General features: G+C 41.7%; 1 protein-coding gene across 2 annotated transcripts in view; it reads right to left on the reverse strand.

Moving 5' to 3' along the window:
- Positions 1 to 21,512, reverse strand: part of CHD6 (chromodomain helicase DNA binding protein 6) — a 159,381-nt gene extending 137,869 nt beyond the window's left edge. Inside the window, exon 1 of one of the 2 annotated variants that reach the window (XM_015237811.3) lies at positions 21,359 to 21,512. The gene's annotated coding sequence lies outside the window, so the exon portion shown is untranslated. Of the gene's footprint in view, positions 1 to 19,115; positions 19,168 to 21,358 lie in introns of those variants that run through there. The other variant, XM_072944227.1, reaches the window with a different exon arrangement.
- Between the last annotated feature and the right edge of the window lie 2,362 nt (positions 21,513 to 23,874).

A 23,874-nucleotide genomic window follows, 5' to 3' on the forward strand; every position in this document is an offset into this window, starting at 1 on the left:
CGTCCCCTGCCAGGATAGTGCTGCACAACAACAAACCACAGAATTTCACTGGCATCTGAGTTGTGCAGCCTGTGCTTTAAGCTGCAGGTCTGCTGGGGTGGCCCAGCTCTAAGGTTCCCTTCTAAGGCCCACAGTAACAAGGTTGCAGCTACTCAGGGTGCTTCTCATGGTGATGGCAGAGGCACCAGAGGACAAGCTCATCAGTACAGGCACACTGCAGCCCTCTGCTTTCATCATGTCCACTCATATCCCATTGGCCCAAACCCTACATCAAGGGGTAAGGACATAATTCCATCCACCATGAGGTTACGGCAAGGGTATGAACGTAAAATACTACTACAGAAGAGTGAAGAACTGGGGCCAAGGATTCAAAGACACACTGCACTGGGAGCATCCGCTCCCCAATGCAGTGTTACCTTTGGATCCTATTTCTTCCTTCTCCTCTTAAGAAGGTATCATCTGAATTATTTTGTAGAAATATTTCTAATTTAAAGGGGGGGGGCTCTTAAGAAAGCCAGGAGACATGTCTAGAAAACATGGTAGCAAATGCTCAAGGATTTTCACAGATGGAAGGTGCCAATAAAACATACTACTCTATCAAATTACACTGAATTTCAAATCAGCCTGTTGTGGATCCAACTGTCATAGGTTCCCTTTATCCAAAGCAGTTCAGCACTATCAGCACCCTTGTAGTTAAAAAATACTTTTCAATAATAGTATTATCTACCTAGTTTGAAAAAAAGGAAAAAAATCCTGGATCACCCCCTCCCAAAAGGTGTACAGAGCCAAATCTAAGAGTAGAATGAAATGGCAGAAAACAAATAGAAAAATGTGGAAAGTTAAAACATTTAATTTGTTGAAAGTATAAGAAATACTGTTTACTAAACAGAGAGCTTTGTTAAGAAAGCTACAAAAGGACCAAAATGGAGTCACTTGGGCTAAGGCCAGGTCACCAAACAGAGACTTAATACTTAATTTATAGTTTCAACCTCTCCCAGGAATAGAATCTTAAACCAGTCAATCTGGAACTACCTGGTCAGCACTAGTGAGGTAATCAGCTTGATGGACCCCTGCACTCCCCCAAAAGAAGGTGATCTTGCCACAAACAATATACTCTTTGCCAGTAACTTCCTTGTCCCACCCTCTTTTGCATGTAAGTCTTTCATTTTGTACAGCTCTTTAGAGCTAATTTCTGTCTGCTGGATGGGATGCTGCACAATTCATGAATCATCAAATAAAGCCAGTAAGATCTTTAAAATTCACTCAGTTTTTTTTTTTTAAGCAGATTTGAAAGAGGTTTCTTCAAAAGTAAGTAAAATTTTAGGTACACTTTTAAACTATGACCCATTTCAAACAATGAACTTACTCCTTGTTAAAAGAATTAACAATGACTTAGTAATATCTGTTAAAGGAAACTCATTCCTCAGTAAACAGCCAAGCAAGTCAAAGACAACATAAGTATTACATTAATATAAACAGAAATTAGAGCCACAATGCATTCTACCTTTGAATGCTGTTCAAAGATTTTTAAATGCTTACTTCTGACACAGACCACCATGCCAAAATCAAACTCATGGTCAACCAGCCTACAGCTAAGCGAAGGAACAGAAGGGCAATGGAACTACACTGGCGTTAACAGGGATGCAACGTGAAAACACTTGGGCATGCCATGACTTCCCAAAGTCCCCTGCTTCACATTAAGCTGGGTCTAATATGATGTGAGCTAACAAATCTCATTCAACTCTGCATTGAGTTCTCTCAATAGTTTAGAAGTTTAAAGTCCTAATTCTGAAAAGAAGTCTTACTTATAGCAACTCTGGAACACACACCATTACAAGTAAACACTATTACACTGAAAACCAGATTTCCAGTTCCTAGGTACCTATGACAAGCCTCTTCTGCCACCACAGAATCCCAATGCTGATTAAAACAGAAGCAGACCTACAAAATTCATCCTAAAAAGATTCCAACAAAACTAAGAGGTGACTGTCTAAAAGCACGTCTTTAAGAGAAAAACCCCCACCTCTCCATCCTCTCTGTGGCCATCACAACAGAAAATTCAAAATAAAATCCTTCTACAGAAAACAACTTTCTGCCCCTAAAGAGGAAGAAGGTTAAGGTGATCTGATTTAGAAACAGCTCTCTGGTATTCAAATGTTTTGATAAGGAGAATGCCAAGGCTGTTTAACTCTGGCTAATCAAAGAAAAGGGTTAAATGGCAGGACAGGGATATGGTTTGCTCAGCACTGGAACAGATTATTACGAGTTATAAAAGTTATCAAATCACCTTCCTGGCCCTGACATAGTTTAGATTCTTTCCTTCTTAGTCCCTGTTTTCAATCTCTATCAACTAATGAGATACCACAGTCTTTACAGTTTTAGACACACCACCAAAGGCTCGGGGTTCGAGTGTGCAGACAGACACCGGAAAATCAAAGATGGTACTCCAAGAGCAAGCCCGGCCCCCATGGGGGTCACAGCAGACTCGGTCTACAGAGTCTGCCCCCCGCTGTTCTGACCCCTGCATTTCTCGGGTGACAACTCTCACACAGCCAACAATGTTAAAGCAGGTTCTGAAACACGGGTGTTATAAACTGAACTGTGTCCTCTCTTGCCCCAAAATTCATTATGTTGAAGCCCTCACCCCTAGAACCTCAGAATGTGACGGTGTTTAGAGATAAGGCCTCTACAGGGGCAATTAAGTTAAAATGGGGTCTCTGGAGTGGGCCCTAATCCAATATGGCCGGTGTCCTTTTAAGAAGAGATCAGGACACAGACAACACAGAGAAAAGACTACATGAGGACATGGTGAGAAAGACTGTGAGCCAAAGAAAGAGGCTTCAGAAGAAATCAAACCTGCCACCTTGATCTTGGACTTCTAGCCTCCACAACTGTGATAATATAAATTTCTGTGTAAGTCACCCAGTCGGTGGTATTTTGTTATGGGGGCCCCAGCAAACAGATACACCAGGGAATACATTTTACTACAAAATCCCACGATTAAGGAGTGATGCTGCATCAAAATCCATCCTTAGGGAATTTTTGATGGCTTAATGGGACACTGAAAGTCATCTCAATTATTGAAAAAAATACCACATTCATAATAAGCACCTCTGAGTTTTACCTAAACCTCATAAGTCTTCCAACACATCAGCAGTAAAGCACTGCAGGGGGTTTTTTCATTGGCTACAGCAATCTCCAAATTTCACTTCCATTCTCTGCCCTCTTCATGATGATGCATTTACAACGGTTCACTAGAGTGGTCATCTCTGATGGCTGAGGTCTTAGGCGAACTTGCACACCAAGGTTTTCCTCAAAATTCCTTCCCAAGGTGGTATTTGTGGCATTCTTACATGTCTTAATCAATCTAAAATGAAAGTTATCACCAATGCAGATCTCTGAAGACACCATGCTGCTTCAGATCTCTACACTTTGACACATGCTATCACCTTTTGACCATCTGGAAAAATTATAATCCTTTGATAATCAGAAGACATTTCATCTTCTCTAGAAAGTCTTTCAAAAACCATTTCGCCCCTAAAAGTTGACCAATTCTTCATTTTAATGATGTGTATTATGTGTAATTACATGTATGTCCATCTCCTTCATTAGACCGAAAGATGGTAGGAACTTATTCATCCTTGAGTCCCAGGCCCTGGCAAAGCACCTGTATAGGTACTTGTAAATGGGTATTGAATAAACAAATGCCACCAATAAACTCCTGCCAACTCTCAGTGGCATAAATCACATGTGACTATTTTGGGTATCTTCCTAACAATGTGACCAGTAACCAGTGCTCCCTAGTAATCTGTGTGTATCTCACAAATATGAAGTTGAGTAAAAGAAGCCAGATATAAAACAGTATATTCTGTATTATTCCTTTTAAATAACATTCATCAACAGGTAAAGCTTATCTTTGGTGACAAAGGCCAGAACAGTGCTACGGAGGGCTTGGGGAGGAATAATGGATATAACCAGAGAAGAGGCACAAGAGAACCTTCTGGGGTGCTGGAAATGTTCTCTCTTGATCTAAAGATATACACAGGTATATACACATGCAAAAACCCATTAGGCAGTATACTTGATATGTGCACACATTATCGAATGCATATTATACTTCAAAAACCCAATTTCTATGTATGGTCCTCACCTACCCTCCATTCAAAAAAAGTCAGTGCTCAATAAACTTTTGTGGCTGAATGCTTAAATACCTTCTCAGTAACAGCAATCAACTATTTTCATATAACAGAAGAAAAACCTCACCAACTGCAGTCAAAGTCGTGCGTTGGAGCTAGGCTATAGGGAACACCATCGTCCCCTCACACAGGTATGAAACTCTGCCCAGAGTTGCAGTGTGCCTGCAGGTGCTACATGGGTAGCAATTTTTCCCTCCTATTACTGGCCTAAAGTTTAATCCCTAGGTGTCCAGCCCTACTGTTGAGGCACAGGATCCCAGTGGCACTTCAGGACACTAGGGAAAAAGGGGATTTTACAACTGGAAGCTCTTTCTACTACATAATTAAGAATCTAAACACATTGGCAATAATATCAGTAGGAAGCCTCTGTCCATCTCTCTAGCAATTTTCACTTAATTATTGTGCAACTGTTTACCTACCAGACAAACTCCTACTCATCCTTCTAAACCCAACTCAAATGTTAACTCTTCTGGGAAGTTCTTTCTAACCTCCCATACTCCTTTATGTTCCTTTTACTGTTCTACTTACTTTGTTTCACTACAGTTTAAATATTGGTCATGTCTATTTCCCCTACTAGACTGTGATAACATTTGTCACCCTGGTACCGACTGCATGACAGGGCAATTAGGAAGCATGCAAATGTCTGCTGAACTAACTTGAAATATGACTACCACTTAACAAGACTTACCATTTAAATGTCCAACTGTGGAGTTCTAAAATTAGTGGTATTTCCCAGATAAGGCACAGTCTGTACTAAAGAAGAGGGAGTGAAAAAACTATAAATATTCTCTAGGACAATGTTATTTTTAGTATTGTGGTCACCAGCCTCTCAGAGTAGCAACCTGGAAACTAAGCTTAAATGAAGATCATGGGATGTGCCAGGTAGGCTATACTCAAGAGAAGTACGGTGCAGCAGACATGGTCCCAGAAGCAGTGGGTTCACTACTTCAAGGCAGGGTCTCTAAGGCCCTGCATTTATATCATATGTAAGAACAAGTAACTGTGTGACTCTGAACAAGTTTTTTTAACCTCCCTGTGCCTCAGTTTCCCCATCAGTAAAATAGAGTGGGAGGTACAAACATAACCTACAACCTCACAACTTTAAAGAATTAAATGTGAGAATATAAAATGTTTAGTACCTAGCATATAGCAAGCACTCCACAAATTTCTGCTCTAATTATCCTGCTGCTCTGAGATGGGATGTCCTCAGTTTTATTTGGTCCTATCATATTCCTGCCCTGCCTGGCACTGGGGTCAAAAGTAAGTAGGTGCAGTCTATTCTCTGGGCCTTCCCACCACTCACGTCCACGTTGCACAGCTGATTCCCCCTAGCTATGGTCAGGGCCTCCCTTTGACCATCCACACACCCCAGGAAAGCACAGCCACACCTCATTCTTCAGACCCTCTCCTCTTCCGTTCTCCTAATGAAAACTTAGCAGTTTCCTATTTCATTTCCTCATTGCCCTTTTAACAGACTAATGACAGCAAATTAATTAAAAACGCAGATCCCTACAGTCATTCCCTCCAGTATTCTTGCGGATAAACCCAGTTAAATAACGAGGATTTCAAAAATTTCAGGCTGTACTATCTAATGTTAGATCAGTCTTCCCTCTCTCCACCTCCCCTCCTCCTTTCTTTCTTCCTTCCTTCCTTTCTTCCTCTTTCTTTCTTTCTTCCTTCCTTTCTTCCTTTCTTTCTTTCTGTAGGGGCAGGGGTGTGTGTGTTGGTACTACAATCACAGAATGAAGATGCCCATTTCACCTTCCTTGGGAGGCAAGCCCTTCGGCTGCCACCACAGCAGTTTTACCTGTGGGCTTCAAAAGCTCACTGCAGCCCTCCCCTGCCATCAGCTCTCCAGCCTTCATCCTGTATCAAGAAGTAAAACAACCAGCTTGTGTAAGTTCAAGGGCACTTATTAAAACAAAGTTGAATGACAGTGAGTGCAGGGGTTCCCGGTTAGGACTCTGCTGCCTCTTTCTTCTCAGATTCCTGGCGGGAATTGGGTGGTCTGAGACCAGCTATGCCCTCGGCACTGCTCTTCTGGCTGGCTGGCATGCTTCTGACAGTCAGTGGGTCACAACCAGCATTTCATTTTAAAATTTAAAAAAAATGGAATAAAAACAACAGAATTTTATATTATGTGAATTATCTCAATAAAATTATTTTTTTAAAGAATACAGAATAAAAAAAGAGTGCATCACAAGCAGTAAGAATAAGTATTGAATACTAAAACCTTTAAAATATATATGTATGTATACTGGGTACAATACAGTGTCATTACTGTGAGTCACGGTCACAACAAGCTATGAAACCCTGGTTTCAGCAGGCGGACGCGAGCCCCAGGTGCCTGCGCTGTGGGGAGGAGAGAGAGCGCAAGCACCCACAGGCCTGCTCTGTGTCTAGACGTTAGACTTCCCCCAGCTTAGGTTAAAACGTGGGTTCTCAATGTGGCAATATCACCCCAAGGGGGCAAAAACTGGTTCTTGGGGGTTAAAATATCTTACTCGTTTACACATTAAGCAGACAAACACACAGTACATAAACAGATACACTATATATTTGTGGTATTAAGTTTTCATGGGTAGGAGTGTGATAACACACACAAAAAAATAAAACAAACGAAAAACAGCTGCGGGTGTGGGAAGGGTATAGCTCAATGGTAGAGTGTGTGCTTAGCATGCACAAGGTCCTGGCTTTGATCCCCAGTACCTCCGTCAAAAAAAAATTTTTAAAGTAAATAAATAAAAATAAACCCTAACTACCTAACCCTAACCCCCCTCAAAAGACAATGTAAAATAAATTTTTTTTTAAACTGCCCAAAAGCTCCTTAGGGGAACAATAATGAAAAAACAAAAGTTGAGCAACATTTCATGAAGCCTAACTTCCAAGACTCCACGTTCAGCCACAAATGGTGCTGTCAGCACCATTTGGTTCACCTATTTCCCAGAAAGTGGGTATGTGTAGGGGCAGGGGAAAAGGGGGAGGGGGTGTTAGGGAGGGAGGGGCTGGTAAGGGATACGAGTCTAGTGCTTCTAATCCCCTGGTCAAATACTATCTCATTCTCAACCCCCATCCACTGTTCAAACCAGTGTGCAGGTTTATATGAAAAGATACTGAATTCGGTTTTTCATGTTTGACATGCAAGTAAATATGCAGAGTAGGTGGTTGGAAATGAGGGTTTGGAGCACAGAAGAGAATGCGGATGGATACAAAGATTTCAGAGTCATCAAGAGCTGCAACAAGAAAGAAGTCTGCCCAGGAAGGAGCAAAGGAGCGAAAGGGCATGACAATTAGAATATTTAAAGGGCAGGTAGGGGTAGGGAGGTCCTTGATAGTTTTTTAAAAAATTAAAGCCCCGGGAACTATTTAAAGACAAGATCATAATAATCAGTGATCCTCAAGAAACATCAGAAAACAACTCCTAATTTTTAATGTTTCAGATGATTTAGAGATAACTGTGAAAAATCTTTTCTTGAAGTCTCAGTAACACTACCACATTTTCTTAATTAAGCATCTGGACAACCTGAATGGCTTTAATCCCAAAATGGACAGTAACTGTTTGTTCAGTACAAAGCCTCTCTGAGCCTCAGGAAGATGTGCACAAGCATGTCTGCACTGAGTGCCAGGTTCCACTTTAGAACTTTGCCATCAGTCTAAGAAGGCCACCTCCCAGCCAGTGCTGGGGGCATGAGAGGAGGTGAACAGAAAGGATGGGAAGCTGGCCACGTCCCTTATAGGGGGTTTCCTTTCCATTCCTGAAACCCTGTGACCACCAGATCACATTAATCCATACTGAAAGGTAAGGACACGTGACAACTAATACAACACATGATCCCTGACTAGATACTAGATCAAGAAAAATTAAAAAGCTAGAGAACAAGCGAACAGTAAGATTTAAACATGGACTATGTATTGGTTTTATGTTAACTATCCTGAGTGATATAACTGTATTATAGTTATGTACCCTTTCTTTTAGGATAAAGATGCAAAAGTATTTAGGGGTGAAGTGTTACAATGTCTGCAAGGAACTCTCAAAAGATATAGCTTTCAAAAGAAGTATATATAGACAGGGAGAGAGATATATAGCAAACTTGGCAAAATACTAATAACTGGTGAATCTAGGTAAAGGAGAGATGAGAGTTACAGTACAATTCACATAACTCTCTATAGGTTTTACATTTTTCAAGATACAAAATGGCCAGAGGGGGTATAAATACCACCAAATATTTTTAAAGTTTTTGATTTCTATATGTTCCAACTCTCCTCCATTAGAACAGAGAATGCAAAATTGACACAAAAATACTCCAAAGCATTTTTAAATACTATGCTCGCACAACTAAATTTATTTGGCAAAGAGAAATTATTTCAAGTGCACAAATCAAGTCAGTTTCTATACCACATTGATAAATTCCTAAGTTAGTTACTACATAGAGAAACAGAATCTGGGTGTTATTTTTGTTCTACACATTCCAATAACATATGGAAGGCAAACCTTAAAAATACTTTAAGAATCTAGGTAGTTCATCTAGATTCTTTATCTTAAAAGAGTATATTAACACTAATGGGTTTTACACAAATGCCAAGAGTTCAAGGCAAACTTAATTATTTGGGCTAATGAGAGACCGTATGGATAAACCAAGTCCATATGCAGACACTGCTTTAGCTTCCTAAACCTTTAATCAAAATTACGAGGAAGTAAAACTGACCAAAAAGTTTCATCTCCATCCACTCTCATCTCTATTTAAGGAATTTATATTTAATAACAAAAAGGAAAGAAGCAAATGAAATAAAAATGCCCTAAGTGCTCAAATATGAGTTCTTGAACAAAAGAAAACCGACTTTAATCAAGGCTAATATTTATTGAGAATTTACTACACACAAATCTCTATGAGAAATTCAAAGTACAAAGACTGGACCTTGTGCCCACAGGGCCACAACTTTGTTGGAGAAGACAAACATACAGAAAACCGGAGAAAAGTAATAATGGTTGGCTCAGTCTTCCTTTGTCCCTGCTCCCAATGCCTCAATTCAATGACTTATCTCCTAGCCAGGCCACTGCGGGAGACTCCTAACTCATTAACCTGTTGTAAAGCCTCTTCAAACCAATAGTATTCAAACTTGGATGCACGATGGAATCACCTGAAAAGTTATCAAAAATCCAATACCTGGGTCTCTCTTCCAGAGAATCTAATTTTGCTGTGCAGCCTGGGCAATGGCATTTTTTAAAGTTTCCAGGTGATTATAACACACAAAGTTTGAGCACCACCGTTCTAAACCAACCTCTGCTACCAAACACAGACTACAACCTACTCTCCAGCATTAAAACCTCTGACGATTCCTCACTGCCAACACATATCTAAACTCCTTACCATGATCTCCAAAGCCTTTCAACATCTCCAAGCTCTTCCTCCAGCCCTGTCATCCACTCAACTCCACAGCTGTCCACTATACTCCAGCCACAATGAACTAACCATCTGCCTCCGCTCCCTCGCAGGATACTCCCTATGCTTAAAGTGTTTCCAAATTAGACACCAATCCCACTTTATTTATTAAACTCCAAATAAATTTTCAAGAACCAGTTCAAAAGTTCCTTCCTTTCAAAAGCCATCGCCAACTCCCCTGGGTAGATGGCTGCTCCCTCTTCTTGCATTCTAACAAAACTTTGGACATAGCTCCAATCTGACATTCATCATAATGTCTGTAGCAGCAGTTTACATTTCTGTCTCTTCTAACAGAATGTGCATTCCTCAAGGGCAGAGACCAAGTACATTTATCTTAAAGTTCCCAGAGTCCAGTAGCGGCTGAAACAAAATGAAAGTTCAACATTATTTACTAAATAAATGGGCATCACATACATGTGGAATAAATGAGTAACGATATGAAAAAAGACAAAGGCAGTTCAATGTGAAATGTTAAATTAGTTATATAAGCAAAATCTGGCTCCAGAAGTGTAGAGGGGAAAGAGAGTGCTTCTGGCAGATACAAAGGGGGAAGGCCCCATGAAGACAGTGGGACTTATTCTCAAATCTCAAAGGAAAGAAAATATCCAGATAGGCCAAGAGCAAGGGGCAGGGAACTGGGTGAGTGGAAAACAGCTAAGCTATGGCACATCGCACAGGAAAAGCCATTTAGCTCTGCTTTGGGTTTCCTCAAAACATACCCTAAAAACAACTTTAGAAATTAATCATGCTTTTTTTAGTTACATAAATCTATTCTCTGTCTCCTTATCCTTCTTTATGTTTCTTCTCAGTCCTTATCACCACCTGATACATTACGGTTCTGCATATTCAAATAACCACTAGAACATAATAAGCTCCATGAGAGTAGGCACTTGCTTTGTGGACTGCTGCACCCCCAGGGCTTGTACCAGTGCTGAGCACATAGTAACGTTCAACATACCTTAGCTGAATGAATGAACATATTTATTACAGCCTCTGATCTGATCTTCCCTTTCACCTAGAGATTGGCTCCCTACCTCCCTAGCCTCCACATACCCTAATCCTGCCTAACCTTCCAATGCAGAAAAATGCCCAGTCTGACTCAAAGCCTTCTCTGACTCCGCATCCCTATCTTTTCTGAACTTCCAAAGCCCTTTATCTTTCTTGTCTTAGGGCACTTTTTATGGGCTACCTTGGAGTAGCATAATTATCTGTGTACAGGTGTTTATGAATATCTTATCTCCCCTTTACATTGTAAATTCTTTGAGGGCAAGCTCTAGGTCATTTTTCCCCCAGAGGAGCGTGTCTTACAGAATTGCTCAGTAATCTCTTTCGAGTAAAAGGAAAAATTAAAGGTTGTATTAAACCTCTGATATCTTAATATTAACCTCAGAAAGATTAAAATCAGTAATGACTTATCTCCATTCACCTTGTCCCCGATATACTGGATTCTTTAAAATTATAACATCTAACACATATTATGCTTACAATGTGCCAGGTATTGTTCCAAGGCGTTACATAAATTAACTCATGTAATCCTCAAAACAACCACGAGACAGATTATTATGTCCACTTCACAGATGAGGAAACTGAGACAGAGGTTCACACAGCCAGTGAATGGCAGAGCTAGGATTCAAACCTGGTGGTCTGGCTGCAGAATCCATGCACTTAACATGCTGTAGTGTCTTTACAAGTGTTGGGCAGCCTCCTATATTTGTAAAGCTAAATGTGGCCTTCCGAGAATTTACTTCAAAGATATTAGAGACACAAAGATATTTAAGGCAAAGAACTATCCTCATCACATGAAAGATGGAATTCCAGAAGGCAGTAAAAGTAGAGAACAGATAACAGAAAAGGCATGAAGGGTTCTGCAGCACAACTTTGGGAAGGATAAATCCTGGTAAGAGACAGGTACCCTTGGACCTAAGACTTTAGGAGCAACTGTGAGAAGTGATGGAGCAGAGAGGTAAACATAAGCACTGGCATGAGGTTATCATGGACAGTGCTCATATTCTACAAAGTAGGTACTGAGGGAGTACAGCACAGAGAATGGCAGCCAACTACTGCTGAAGAATGCAGGGCTCAAACTGCCTAGCTCTGCAGTTACAGATGAGTAATGCAATTCCTTTGCCTCTGCTATGACAACTGTAAAATGGGTTAATATCAGCACTTAGCCATAAGGATCAAGGATAATAATCCATGTATATTCATCAGGATGGGCTTGGTTATGCTGCAGTTAAATCTCCTTCTTTAAAAAACTCAGTGGTTTAAAGCATGGGCTTACTTGCTTACACTATGCAGATTTCTATCAGGAAAAAAAAAAGTATCTGCCTAGAAGTGTCTCATATCACTTCCAGTCAAATTTCAGTATCCAAAGCAAGTCCCACAGTCGTGCTCAACTTCAAGGTGTTGGAGAAGTGCAATCTACCACGTACCCAAAAGAAAGAGAACCAAAATATCGACGAACAGCCCTAACAACCACCACACCATGAAAGAACCTCGCACCATACCTGGCACACAGGCAGCACTCAATGACTGGTCGGTGCTATTATTATTATTATCATAATTACTGAGCGGTCTGGGAAAAACTTACTCTAATAACCCTAAGTCATAGAGCTGAATGAGCATGCAGATGTGAAAACAACCTCCCATGAACCTTATCTGCAATAAAGCAAAGGTGAATTTACAAGCATCTCACCATGATATAACAGGGGAACGTGCCAAAAACCTTCTAGTAAGCAAAAGGTAGTAAACTAGAGTTACCAAAATAGTACCACAAGCCTTTTACCATGGTATCAGGGAAAGACATGCCAAAATGTTTCTAGCAAACAAGACATAGTAAACAAGGGTTACCAAAATAGTACGACTCATCCTTACTTAAGACATGTAAAATTTCATTGATAATACCTTTATTTCATTTTGGAGAACAGGAAAAAAGTTATGCAGCCTTTCACAAATTCACTTCTAATCTTAGAGCACTCCTTCCCCATATTTTCCCCACAAGTTCTTAAGGGAAATTCTCCTATGTGGGTTTTTAGGACCCGAACCCTCAGAGTTAGGGAAAGAGTCTTACTTAGTGAAATAAGAATTGAATTTTAATCCTAAGTCGACCACTGAGCAGCCCTATGGCTGACTAGGACACGACGAGGACTCTGCTCCATCATCCAGAAAATGACAGTATTAGCCTAAACAGCCTCTCAAGTCCCTTCTGACTATACTCTTCCACAATCCTGAGAAGCAGAACAGGGGCGCTGGTTTAGAAGAATCTAGTTAAGATGCTGGATTGTGTAAGACCTGATAAGACTTAAATCTCAAACTAGAAATAATTGCCACAACCACGGCTACGATGGTAGCAACAAAGCTTAATTCAAGAATGAACATGACAGAAAGTTAGGAGCAGCCAGGAGAGCCCTGCCAGCATGAAATGTCACAGGTAAGCAGATAAGGGTGGACAGAGTACGACTATTATGTCTGGTATTCAGGCACGGCTTATGAAATCTGTCTTTCGGTAACATCTCATACTGCAGACCAGCCGCAGCTCTGCGAATCAGTGATGGTGATGGGAACAAACTTGAAGCAAGGAACCTACAAACCTGCGAGGCTTGAGATCCATCGACTATCAGATCTCAATTCCAACAGACTGAGTTTTCCAATTCCTTGAAATCCTTTGGAGAAAGTCAAACAAAAGAGCCCAAAGCAGCACGTTGTAAAACGTTAAGCTCCACGCATCAGTGATACTTGTGTCTCAGCTAAACAGAAGCCCCTGCCTAGAAAACCTACCATATCTTCACTCCGAGTGTAAGACAGTCCCCTACAACAGAATTAAAGGGAAAACAGTGCTACTTTTTAATTGAACACCAATGGAAACACACAGCATTAATTCATGTCACAAACAAAGCAAGAGACACTGCTGCATCAATAATTTTGCTTTTCCTGCATCTTTATGAAGGCTTCCGCTTCTAACGTCTACAAGTGTATAAAGCACACAGGACACTCCTTATTATCTTTCAAGCTTCAGGAATCATTGCTAAATGACTAACAATCTCCTGCTTGAAAACATAAAACCTGGAAATAAATTTAGTAAAATCACAACATGATTAGAAAGATCCATTTCATTACATCTAGACAGCATTCTAAAAAGCTATGATTCTACATGTGGATCTTCATTTACTTCTATAGCCATGTTTCCTTCCACTTGTCAATCACAAAATAATTTCCAACTCTGCAATGTATATTAATCAATGTATCAGAATCAATGCTATCCTCGATTTTAAGGAGTTTAAAATCTGAAGTACAAGTAGATGGGGCTGGAGACAGGGAAGCATATACAATCCTGAATAAGAAAAAGAAATCCTTTCTTTTAACAAATTCATTTTTAAATATACTGGAAGGGGACAGAGGATAAGGCTCAACCCCTCAAGGGAACCTTGGTGAATATCATTAAAAATAAAGATTACCTTTATAAACTGAAAAATCATCCTTGAAGTAAGCTGATAAACCTGAAATACTTCACATAGGAAAAAATCTCCATTAACTAAAGTAATTGAGAATCTTCAATAACCAGCATTTTATATTAGGAATGAAGTATCATACTCAAAAGCTGTCTGTATTAAATCTTTATATGAAAGAAAAAAGCTTCAGCAGTCATGCTGAAAGACATATAAGTTAGTCACAGCCATGAAGGGTCCTAAGGCCTCACTGGAACAGCTACCTTGCTGTTTGCAAAACCTTACAAGACACATATCTAAGTTTATTTTCTGATCCTACTATTTCTTAACATCAAATCAACTTTTAGATAAAAATAAATAGGTAAATATAAATGAAAAAATAGTGCCAAACTTTATACGATGTATTTAGTCTCATACTAGGCTAAAGAACAGTCTTGCCCCATATTGTATTTCCCTTTCTAAATGGAAAAAAAAAAAAACAAAAACCACTATTTCTCCCAAAAAGCAGGGCAGATGGGGGAGGCTCCTGGTAAAAGGGTCTAGAACTGTGCTGTCAAATGCCAGTGCCATTAGCCATATGTGGTTATTTACACTTAAATTAGTATTAAATAAAATTTTAAATTCTGTTCCTTAGTCATACTAGCCACCTCTTCAGAGCTTCAAAAGCCACATGTAACTAGTAGGTCCTACACAGATATAGGACATTTTCCATCATAGCACAAAGTTCTACTGGACAGTCCAGCTCTAAAACAATGTTCCTCAAATTTAAAGGTACACAAAGTCATCAGGATAGCTTGCTGTAACACAGATTACTAGGTCCCCATCCCAGGTAGTTTATCCCAGTTGGTCTGGAGCGGGGCCAAATACCTGCATTTCTAACACGCTCCAAGACAGAGGTGACACTGTCTGTCATCCTGAGTAGCATGCTCTACGGTAAAGGACTAGTTTTTGTTTTCTCCCAATCCACTGTTGATCAAAACTGTTATAAAATACTAGAAAAGTTAATTACTAGGGAAAAATTTTAGACAAGGACGACATCATAAACTTACATTTTTTATTATTAGATTCAACAATCATTTTTCTGAAAAATGCTGTAAAAGCTGCTACTTTCTTTCAAGTTCTGAACTTACCTCATCGCAGACATGCAATAACAGTCCACAGACCTGCACAGATCCACAGATTTTTGAGTAGCCCTCATCTCGGAGAGCTTATTTTACATTTTTACAATTTTTGGAGCTGGTCATTAATGATCTCTTTCATACCCTGTACCATATCCTCAATGTATTTTTACAACTCAAGGCAAAAATGTTATCTCCATTAAGCAGAAAACCCAGAGTCCCTTAAAAATGATACTATACAGGGTTTGCTTAAAGAAACAACCTGATGGGTTATCATTTATAATGTGATCCAAACTTGTCACATGGTCTACAAGGATGAGGGCTTGACTTTTTCATGTTAACCCGTGGCTGAATTAAGACTGCTAACACTGTAAAGCCAAAATACACAATGAACATTAATAAAGTCTCTGAGTTAAATTACATAAAAGTTCTTTCAGTAAATAAAATATATGATCTAGACCTACCTTACCAGACACAGTCCTTCAAAGGATTTCTTAAGAATGCTGATGGTTTCCTTGAACCCAAAGTGAATACAGCTCAGTGCATTTCTTTACTCTTGTACACTAGGGAAGGAACACATCAAACAGAATCCCCTTACAGGAGCCAGTGCCCTTCACCAAACTACCTAAAGCTTAGGTGTTTTCCTCAATCCATATATCAAACCAAACAGGCTGATACTTCTACTGAACTTCTGGTCTGGTCCAATAAATAGACTTCTATGAGAATACCTTCAGGATAACTTCAAGTTTGACCACTTCCCAGAGACTACTTTCAGAATTTTCTTATTATGCTACAGTTTTGTTTTACCAATTTGTTTGACTATTACCTAAATAAATTATAAAATAAGGTCCTGAGAACTTCAATATGTGATCCTTTCTCCTATAGTAACATCTGGTTTAATAGAACTTGACATATATGCATGTTCTATATAAAATAAGATTACATGCTCAACTAGACGTTATTTTAAGAAAAATTCCACTTAAAGTTAACAACATTAACAGAAAAGTTGCAAGGTATATTTCATATAAAGTCTGGGGAATATAAAGACGGAAGGAGATTATTTTTAATTATTCTTCCTACAATGTCAGAAAGAAAACCCTTTTCCTCTTAACATATTGAACGAAGCACTAACAGAATAAATAAGAAGTACAATTCAAAGCAAGAAAATGCTAGGAGATTTGCTATGGCCACCCCCTCCAGTCCCATCTGCAGAGGCAGATGGCTGAGACCAAGACGCTCAGGACCATCTAAGACTGTCTTACAACTGCCCTCTTGTCACCTGCTCCATGGGCAAAGGAATGGAACAGCTTCCCAAGTGTAACAATAAGGCAGGGAAGAATTCTGGGGGTAATCCTTGCCGGATGCTGCCCTGAGGGATGCAGAAGTTCTTGCCCAGGCCCTGGCCAACTGATTTAGACTAAGATGGCAGGAGCCGCTAAAGGGGAAAAAAAAAAAAGCCCAAAGAAGTCAGGCTCTAGGCAAAAGATTTTGCTCAAACAAAACAACTGTTTTGTAATGACCTAAATCAATAATCCTGAATATTATTTTTGCATGTGGGTGGGAAGAGATGAAGGGAGGGAACTGGAGATGGGCAGTCACAGATTCCCTTAAGAATCATAAAATGCAATGGATTTGCTTCCCATAAAAAGGCACAAAATTTTGCTTACTATTTTGGGGAGTTTACAAACGAACTAAAGACTCCCTTGGTGTCCATCAATCCCAAGATAAAAAGCGTCAACCTAAACAGGCAGGAACCAAAGGTCAGTGTTACAATAGCTAGACCTTCATTTAACCTGAAGCCTGACCTTTTACGTAAAAGACAATCTCAGAATTTTTTTAAAAAAGTAGATATTCCAAAAATAAAATGCCTTGGCTACACAGTGAACAAGAAAATACAAAATACATTAAAACTTTACTGATAATATATTTGATCCATCAAATTTAGATCAGTGAAAACTTACTACAAAAATCTTTAATAAAGGAGCAGAAAGGTAGAAAAAGAGAAATCTCGCTTTACTCTTTTAAAAATTCAAACATGCATCCATCACTTTGTAAATGTTTGGATTCGTGTCCTGAAGTTATCTTAAAATTCTACTTTTCAGTTTTCCTGAAATTTTCAAACACTTAGTATGTTAAGAAATAGCTATTGGATAAAAGCACCATGGAAGTCTATGGAAAAATCAGATTTTTCTTTGCTAAAAATTTTAAGCCCTTCATTATGACTATAAAGAAAAACGGTTCATCAGTTTTTAAAAATTCCTCAAAATAAAGAGCTATTTATGTCATATACCTCATCAAAGACTCTAGAAGTCTCAATAATGACAAATGACATAAAGAATAAAAGTGGGAGGATGTAAAAAAATCACTGTTACAGACTAGAAAATCCAACTAATACAGGTACCACAAACAAAAATAAACATTTTTATCTAGATTTTATGAAAATAACTTGGTTCAGAAGTGGGAAAGGGGATGGATATTTTAAAATAACTCCAGTTTACAACCTTCAGGACATTTATGGAAGTAACAGAATTTCTCATGAGGGTATCAAAGCCTCCACAAAATGAACTAAAGAGAACATTCTGGCAATGAAAAACTGACCGCATTCTCCCTCTGCACTTCATGGTTCTTACTGTACTGGGCTAACCCTGAACTCCTAAGTGCCCTAGTGAGACCTCTTCTACACTATGGAGACAAGCGGGGAAAGGATGCCCTCACTGTATTCCATCTGCCTCTTCAGGGACGAATTCTTGAAACAGAAAAATAAAAATCAACTGGTGTATAGAACTTAGGCAAAGCATGCTAGTTTACCTAGCACCATACCACAAAAATATGACAGCACACTCCAGCTTTTTAAGAAATCTTTAGAGAGTGTTGTTAATGAAAAGAGTATGTGCTTTGGATCCAGATGATGTGGGCTCAAATTCTGACTCTAACATGTACTAGCTTTATGGCCTTGAACAGGTTATTTCATTTCTTTGAGTCCATGAAGTTCATGGAGTGGCTAAGAAAACAGGGGTATTTTTTCTCATCTCTGTAGTCGTAGGGCCTGGCTAAGTGCTGGATACATGCCAGGTATTCATTCATTCATTCAATGCTAGTTCTTTTTTCTTCCCTCATAAGTTTGTCATATTCTATTGCAAACAAAAATAATCTCTGGGGAACAGGTATCTAAGCCCCAGCTATTATTTTATGTATTTCAAGGAGTTTTCAATATAATAATAACCTGGTACAGGAGAATGCAGGCAGTCCCATGAAATCCACTGTAGCTTTTCACCTGAATTAAACTAAAGCTTTGAATGAGGGATGGAAATATAAAGAGAACTACTAAATGTTTATTAAAAATAAAACAACTTCAAACCTTGCTATACTGGGGGGACACAGGAAGAGGGTGAGAACATAATCTCCTCACCTGATTTAGTTACTGTCATTGTCCTAGACAATGTCACTGTCATATACCAAAGGTTTTATTTAGGTAGAATCCTTGAATTCTAAAACTTGTTCAAAAGGGTTGTGAACATGAACCCATGTGCGACAGCATATGGTCATTACCAATAAAAAGTCTTCCTGTGAAAGCTGAAAAACAGAGGCACCCGCAGCGAGAATCATGCCCAAGGTTGTGGAACCCTCTTTCCTCATGATTTAACGCAGGAAGACATAACCACAAACTGTGTTTGCAGCAAAGCTATATACCCAAGAAAACTGAAAAACTTCTTTGAAACTTCTCTAAATCACAGATTTCCAAGACACAGTAGCCCAACTGCCTGTTGTTTCTGATAGGTTTTTTTTTGTGACACAATGGTAAAAATCAAAAATGAGATGTGGTTTCTAAAGAGGTAAGATTCCATTTCAGATTTTCTTTGGTATTTGAAATAGTTATGAGAAAAGCAAATCAATAAATACAAAAGACTAACTAACTGTCAAAGGATCTTCCAGAAATGCAGCTGTTACTTGTGGCTTCCCACTCCACTTTCAACTGGCCATTCAACTTCTCCTTTGATCTGCATGAAGTAATATGTTGATGAGTTCAGAGAACTTCCAACTATACTAATAATAAATTATAAAAATAATTAGAAAGCTATAGAATATTAAAAGCTGTGGTAAAAGTTATCATAGTCAAAGACTTTGCAGTGCTATAACAGACGGGCTAAATGTAAAAAACAAACAAACAAAAATAATTGCAGTATAAAAGATGTGACTCCAGGCAGACTGTGATACCGCAATGAGACACAGCTAATTTCACAAGAGATCTAGATTTACCTTCCCCATGGCCAGACTACATCAAGAACAGTATCATAGTCTGGCTACTACAGGGGAGATTCCAAAGTTAGCAAAAAAGGAAAAAAAAAATTGCAAGGGTTAGCTTTTAAAAGTCCATTAATCAAGAAAAAAGTTTAAATAATTCATCTAGGAAATCTGCCCTGGGACAGAAGGAAGTCCAAAATTTATCATTTTACCACTCCACGTTTTCCCAGGCCTTTCGTTACAGTCATGCATTGCTTATGTATGAAACCACCTGTTCTGGTTGGCATAAGCCATTGCACTTGACGATTCATGCCTAATCATTTTATCATACATGGATCTCAAACCTTCTCCCCATCCCCAGAGAACCACAAAGTCTACAAAAACTATCTCCCTGAGGTTCCAGCCTGATCTTCCAACGTGGAATACCAACAAACTCTCCTGTGCCATGCACAATAGATGGGTACACATCTCTAGTAAGAAAGACAGCTCATAATTAGCCTTGGGAACACGGCGGAGTGGTCCCTGTCTGGACTATATTCTAAGGATCACAAGCATACTTCCTTAAAGTACGTCGAAATCTAGAGCCTACTGGGATGGTGTCCCTATATGACATTTGAGAAACAGTAACCAAATCTCAGGCAGTACTGCAGACAGTCTGAAAATTATAAAAATTTTTAAATGGGTATTTTCTCTGTTCATGGATCTGTTACACCAGAAATGAGCAGTGTTGAGGGGGTGGGGAATAAGTCGCACACACAGCCCCAAAGATGCCTGGAGATGCCAAGGATTCACTAGAAACCTTGGCCAGATTACTAATGATCCATAAACCCTAATTTGGAGAACACCGGCCTACAGGTTCAAAATCGAATTATACTGCCTTATTAGATCACACACTACCGAAACCACAGTCAGATCAGTCGTAACTGGAACTAGGAACACTTTATGTACACAAATATAAGTGTCTGCTTATGCATTTTTAATTGGATCAAATAAAACTGAAGCTGCAAACAAACTCAAATTTCAATTATCTCACTAGTGAGGGGATTTCCTAATAGCGTCTTTTTAAAAGCCAAGTAGCTGCCAACCCTCTGCACATCTGACAGGCATGTCCCTGGAAATTTGGAAGCAACAGACTCCGTTACTTCTCAACAGCGAAGGAAATAAATACCCTGAAGGGGACAGATTCCTTTTATTTTTTTAAAGCTCAAACATGCAATCTAATAATGCACAAAACTTGGCTGCGGGGTTGCTGGACACCTCCAGGGTTCCAATTTTCGGGGCGAGTGCGCGCTAGTGCGTAAGAAGGGGGCGGAGGTGGTGCGCGCTCCGAGGACGCGCAGGGGCCCCCGCCCCCTCCCGGAGCAGCAGCCTGGCACCAGCCCACCCTCCTCCACCCCTGCAAACAGACGCAGGACGCCAATAGAGCAACTTCTCCGCGGGGGCGGCGGCGGGAATAGCGGTCACCCCCGCCCCGCCGCGGCCCGGCCGGGCCGGGGGTCGCTCCTCGGCCGAGCCTGGAGGGTGGGGGGTATAGGGGAGCCCTCCGCACGCCCCGCCCCCGCCCGCCTGGCCCAGGGCCGGGGGCTGCCCGGACCCCCGCCCCTCCGCGCGGGCCGCAGCGGCGCACTCCCAAGGACGGCCGCCCGGCTCGAGCGCGACCTGAGCGCGAGCCGGAGCGCAGCGCGGCTGAGGCCGGCCCTTCGCCTCAGGCCTCAGGCCGCCGCCTGCCCTCCGCCAGGCCGCCCGCCCCGCTCGGACCCCGGCCCGGCCGAGCCTCGGCGCCGCCGCAGCCCCTCATCCTGGCTTCATTCATAGGGGCACCCCAGCCCGGCCGGCGGGGCGGGGCCGGGGACCCGCGAACAAGGCCAGCCCGCCGAGGCCGGGGAGGAAAATAAAAAGTTAAGAGAAGAACTTACCTAAAATGGCTCCTGCAGCAGCCAAAATACAAACAGCTATTATTTGGTGAAGTTTAGCTCAGACACCCTGCAAGGACACCCTAACCCGGCTTGGGCCCGCCTTCCCTGCCACGCTATTGGGCCTCGCCGGCCCAAAACACAGATTCATTGGTCAGCCTGGCTGCTGCTCAGGCAGAAACCCATTTCAAGCTTGCTTGCAGGGGCGAGTGATGGGCTCGCTCCATTGTGCTCGTATTTGCATGGATGTGATCGCGGCGCTGATTGGCCTGCGCCAGGGCCGCCCCGCCCCCTGCCTCGCGCCCCCCGCCTTGGAGACGCCACTGCGCGCGGCCCCGCCCCCCGGGACTGAGCGGCGGGGCCACGGGGGCGAGGCGGGGCTGGGGTCCTGCGGGCCGAGGGGGCGGGGCGGGGTCCTGCCGGCCTTGGACAGAAGGCAGGGGGCGGGGACTTGGAGCGCGCGGGGACTTGGAGCGCGCGCGGACCCGGCGGGGGTACAGCTCTCAGGTAGCGGTCTAGCCATCTGGAACACCCGAGGCTGGCGTCTCTGGGGCTGGGAGAGTATGTGACTGGGATCCCGCGACAGAGAGATTCCGCTGGGGACGAGGTGCCGTAGGTCAGGAAAAGAAGATGCGGAGAAGCCAGGTGAAGAGCCGAGAAGCCCGGCAAAGAGCCAAGGAGCCCCGAGCTCTGTCTCCAGCTGCATCCCCGCCGCTCCTCCTGGCTCCCTGGCACTCCTGGCACTCCTGGCACACGAGCTTCTTCGCAAGGCCCCTACGCACACCCTAGGAGTTTTCAGCCTCGGGGGTCTTCCGGCGCCTTGGATATACCTGTGTAAAATCAGGTGTCAAGCTATGGTGTGTTTATCTTGAGGCCTCCTGTCTCCCTCACCATCCTTGTTGCATCCTCAAGGACAGGGCCCAGCGTCTGGCAGAGATTCAACTAATTGTTGAATATTGTTGAATTCGTTCGTTAGTAGCTAACTTTTGAATGCCCACTAAATGCCAGGCATTGATCTAAGGCAGGAGATACAGTTGTCAATAAGACAAAGGCCTTGCTCTCCTGGAGTGAGCATGCTAAGGGGAAAGAAAGACAATAAATAAATACAAGGGGGGAGGTAGTGATCAATGCAATAAAGAAAATAAATGAAGGCAGAGACGGATAGGGAGTTGGCCCTGTCTGGCAGAATACTCTATATGGCATCCCATTACTGCCCCCTTCCCAGATGTGGCAGTTACCTCAGCCCCTTACTCCCTACCTGCCCCCATCATGGGTGTCTCCTTAGCACCCACCAAAAAATGGTTGGATTGTGAATGTAGAAGCTCATTTTACCTCAATGAAAGTACAGATGATCTGAGTTCTGATGATTCCAAGAGCAGTGTGTCTGATGCATTTAAGATGAACATGGTTTGACTTTGTCAGAGGTAGCTGTAATGATTTAGCAGAGCCTTACTGCACCCCAGAGAGAGGATATTTTTAGTGTCTTTGAAACCCCAGCGTTCCTGTGGTTTTCAGCCTGTGGCCCTAACTCTCTTCTGAGGACCATTTCTTCACTTCTTGGTGGGCACCAGAAAGATTTCTCCAGTTTGAAAATACAAAGAGAGCAGCCCCCACCACCTGTCTACCTCACCTGTGCACATTTCTCTCATTTGACTCAAGACTGGCCAACATGTGTCATGGTCCTTCCCTCTTTCTTCCTTCCCTTAACAAAAGACACAGCATTAAACAAGGCAGACAACATCTCTATCCTCAGAGAGCACACAGTCTGGTTGATGACAAGGTGGAGGTTTATACATGGATCCTGAAGAGTTTCAATTCTGCCAAGCTGCTGGGGAGTGATTATGCAGAGAGCTACTTGTCCCCCCTACTCACAGGGATGACAGCGGACTTACTCTCCTGAACCAGCTGCTGCAGGGGCTGAAGCCAGACCAGGCAGCTGGTAGCCACAGCCTCTTCAGTCTGACACCAGGATCAACGGTCTAAAACACTCAAGACTGCTCACTCGACATGGATGTCAAGTGATCCTCCTTTCACACAATCAAATCCCTTGCCCTCAAAAGATGACATAACATAAATCAGGTGAGGGAGGAGTGGGACTTCAGACAGACGGAGGAGTGTATATGCCAAAGCATAGAAGCAAGGACAGTATTGGGAAGTGTGAGATCAGGAGGGAGGGGGACGGTAGATTTGTCAGTAATCCCTGTTCTTAAACTTGAGAAAAGTCAGTAGCATGTAAGAAGTTAAACACACACACAAATATACAAATGTTCTATCACTAAACAAGAAATCAGTGACAGTGCATGACTGACTCACAAATGAATGGTACAGGTACAAGCAGAGGAGAGATCTGGCAGCTGTACTCAGGAGAGGCAGCAGGCTTGACCTTCAAAGAGTCAGGTCTGTAGAACTGAGCAAGGTTAGTGGAATGTGACCTCCCAAACACTTCCGCTGTATTCAGGGACTGAAGGGGAAACACAGACAGCTAAGTGTCTTTTAGCTGTATACATCCATGGGGATGT

This window comes from Vicugna pacos, chromosome 19, assembly GCF_048564905.1.
Source record: "Vicugna pacos chromosome 19, VicPac4, whole genome shotgun sequence".
NCBI classification, from domain to species: Eukaryota; Metazoa; Chordata; class Mammalia; order Artiodactyla; family Camelidae; genus Vicugna; species Vicugna pacos.